Source organism: Palaemon carinicauda, chromosome 26 (genome assembly GCF_036898095.1).
Source record: "Palaemon carinicauda isolate YSFRI2023 chromosome 26, ASM3689809v2, whole genome shotgun sequence".
NCBI lineage: Eukaryota > Metazoa > Arthropoda > Malacostraca > Decapoda > Palaemonidae > Palaemon > Palaemon carinicauda.
The window spans coordinates 4,242,446-4,246,595 of NC_090750.1; positions in this window are offsets into that span (position 1 = coordinate 4,242,446).

Genomic DNA, 4,150 nt, shown 5'->3' on the forward strand with positions numbered 1-4,150 from the left:
CTTTGGCATTGTTCTTGTATTAACTTTTCCTTGTCTTTCCGCATCATCCGTTGAATTTTGGAGTTCTGTTGTCTGTAAATTGTTTCCTCAACAGGATCATTGATCCCTTTTGCTTTGAGTTGCCTTCTAAGCTCAACTTCTTTTATGGTTTCTTCCGATTTCCATTGATTCCTTTTGTTGGTTTTCTTGGTAATGGTTTCTTTTGCAACTTTTAGAAAGATATCATTTCCTTTGTTCCACAGTTTGTTTGGGGTTTTTTCGTCTTCACATTGTAAAAGAGCATCAAAGCTATTTGAAATTTTAACAGAATAATTGTTATCAAGGGTTTTGTAGTCAAAGCGAATTGGCTGAGGTGGTTGTGTCAATTTCTGAAGTTGTAGTTTGATCTCAGCAGCCAGGAGTTGGTGGTCACTATTACAGTATGCTCCAGGTCTAGTTTTAACATTTTTTACACAACTTTTCCATTTCTGTTCAAGATGATATAGTCAATTTGGTTGCAGGTTTTCATGTCTGGAGACGTGCAAGTGTAGAGATGGTGAGGATGGTGTTCAAACATTGTGTTTGTAATCAGCATGTTGTTGGCACTACAAAATTCTATGAGTCTCTCTCCCCGTTCGTTTTGCTGTCCTAGTCCAAAGTGGCCACAAGTTTTGTTAGGTGTCGAGTTCTTGCCTACTTTGGCATTCATATCTCCCATAATTACCTGCAAATCATGATTTGGTATGGAGTCTATAGTTTCTTGGAGGCTGTCATAGAAGTTATTTATTTCGTCCTCATTCGCTGTGCTAGTTGGAGCATACCACTGAACAATAGTAATGTTACGTGGTTTTGCTTGGATTCTTAGTTTTAGAATTCGGTCGCTGATTGGGCTGTAGCCAATTAGAGCTTTAGATGCTTCTTTTCCTAGGATTACAGCAACTCCATGGCTGTATCTATCTTCTTTACCAGAAAAGATGACATGATGATTTCCATCTGTTCTGAAGCTACCAAGTCCGTTCCAGTTAGTTTCAGCTAATCCAAGAATTTGGAGGCCATAGTTATTCATTTCGTTACAAACAGTGTTTAATTTGCCTTTTTCTTTGAGTTTCCTAACATTCCAGGTTCCAATATTGATTTTTTTTCTCAATTGAAGGTGTTTTCTTGTTGTTCCAGTAGCCTGCTTATCATTGTCAGCCCGGTCACCCACTGAACAACGCGCCCCTTGGTGACCCACGCGACGGGCGATGTGGTATGAGTTTTCATTTAGTTCACTATTCATGGTGCAAAGGGTTGACAGGGGTTAAGAAAAAGCTGAGTGGAGACCCCCAGGTTCCTTCTCAACTCGCAGTCCCCAGTTTACTAGGAGAAGATTTCTCTGCTGTTGAACAGTTGGTCCGAGAACGGATTGTTCTGAGCTTTCACCAAACAAAAATCCACCTGAAGGCAGCTTGTCAGTTGCACTGACTGTGCTTTCAGGTGAAAACTACTGCCCTGCACCCAGCAGCTTCACCCTTAACCTGGAACGAGGAGCTTCTGGGGTGCTGCTCCTTGCTCAAGGGAGCCCCAGGGATGCAGTTTATAGTCTTACCCAGGACTATATATATATATATATATATATATATATATATATATATATATATATATATATATATATATATATATATATATTTATGAATATATATAAATATATATATATATATATATATATATATATATATATATATATATATATATATATATATATATATATATATATATATATATATATATATATATATGTGTATATATATATATATACTTATGGGAAGAGACCTTCATCGTCTCATCATCATCTTTTAGCATGTAAAATTAAGGTTATTCCTTTCTTTTCGTTATATATATATATATATATATATATATATATATATATATATATATATATATATATAAATATATATATATATATATATATATATATATATATATATATATATATATATATATATATATATATATATATATATATACTTATGGGAAGAGACCTTCATCGTCTCATCATCATCTTTTAGCATGTAAAATTAAGGTTATTCCTTTCTTTTCGTTATTTTCTATTCTTCACTGGGCCCCCTTTCCTCCTTCAGAGGTTGAATGTGTTGACTAATAATTTGGGTATATGTTTTGTAAGTGGTATTTTTTTCTATTCAATGTTAATGATGAGGCCTAGTTATAACTTCCTGTATTTTATTGAATTGTAATATATATATTTTTTTATTACATTGTTTTGTTATCCCCCTTGAGTTATTCTTGTGCTGCACTTACCTGGGCTTGCTTCCACCTTAGTGGATTGCTGCCTTTTGAACACCTAAGTTTTTATGGTATTGATTATTTATGGTCCTGTAGACCTAGTGCGTGTTGTGGTCCAACGAGGCCATTACAATTGGTGACCGTGACAATATATATATATATATATATATATATATATATATATATATATATATATATATATATATATATATGTTTATATGTATATATATATATATATATATATATATATATATATATATATATATATATATATATATATATATATATATATATATATATATATATATATATATATATATATATATATATATTTGGGCTCAAGCCATATCGTCCTGATGGAAGTTCCTACTGGGTAGCTTCCTAGGGTATAATATAACTACGGCGATATTCCCAGAGAATTTACCTTAAGGTACCAGAATTCTAACTCCTGGAGCGAATATCCCTCGTGAAAGAGATATCGCGACATATCAGAGGACGTATTCTTGACACGCCACATGGCAATCTGCACCCCGAACAGAGATTACGTATCGCAGGGGTCAATTGGCAAGAAACGAAATCGGGAAAGAAAAAGGGGGAGCCGCTCCCAAGGCTCCCTATCTCCCGTTTCGTAAGCGTGCCTGGCGCCAATCCTGGCACCATCTGTATTCCTTTTTGCGTAGCTTAACAACTTGGTGTTTTTTCCTGTGTTTCTCGCAAATCTTGGATTTATTCTACTTTTAATGGCTTCTCCAACTTCGTCGGCCTCTGATAAGTTGAGTACCATGTCTTTTATGTATAAATGTAGGCTCTTGATAATTTTTTAAGTGATTAATAGATTTAATCTTGGTTACAAGAGCCGTAGCCTACCGGAGGCGTCATGGACGCTGTTGGTCGCTAGGTATAAGTTTAGTTAGCCAGAGCGACATTCCCGGTTGTTTTGCTTTAATAAATTTTAGCTATTTACCGTTACATAGGATTTCCTTTCGTGCTTTAGTATTATTTTGGCGAAGTATTCGCCAATTCTGGCCTACGCTAGGCCATGTAGCCTAGTCGTTTGGTCCTAGTCCTTCATGCATGATTTTGGTTTTTCCGAGTGTATTAAAATTTTATTGAAGCTTTAGGCTGTTTTTTATACATTTAAGATTATGTTGAATATTTCCAAGATAGTATACGAGTGAGTTTCGGTGATTTAGGTAATCGATTCTCTTGGTGCCTAGGCTAAGTTGCTTATGGAGCCTTAGTATACTTTCTCATACTCCCCGGTTGCTTTCTTTTCTTCGGAGAAGGTATGCAATCCCTTTCCCTCTGTTTAAGCCTTGGGCTTATCCATAAGTGGTTTATCTGAATTAATTTTCGATAAAACTATACTGGTGTGTTACTGTACCTTCCTGTTCCAGTAAGTCTGGTTTCAAAGAGGGACAGAACAACAGAGTTTTTAGTCTGAGTCTGTGTTTGTCTGGCTTGGGGTAGAGTCTCCCTCGCTGGCCTGACACAGACATAGGAGGCTTAGCCTCCTTAGGTCACTACCGAAGGTTTCTGTACGAGAAGATTCCTTCTTTTGTGATCTACCAGACTAGTCCTTGTTGCTGTTCTCGGGGGAGGATAAGATTCTTTCCCTGGGAGTAGCAACACCTTCCTTGCTTTGGTTCTCTGGGAGCTGGCAAGTATTGATGGCCTCCCTCCTTGGATCTCCCTTAGGCTAAGATGAGTTTCTTGGCTACGGGTGATCCTTCACTAAAGCAAGGTTGGTAGGACCCTCTTTTGTCCCTTCCCCCTCTATCTCCGTAATGGCCTAGCCATTGCAGTACTGTACGTCATTCTACATCTGGACCTAGAATAGGTTAGGATGTGGAATTGACTTAGTCCCTAGCCGGCCGGCAAGGGTCTT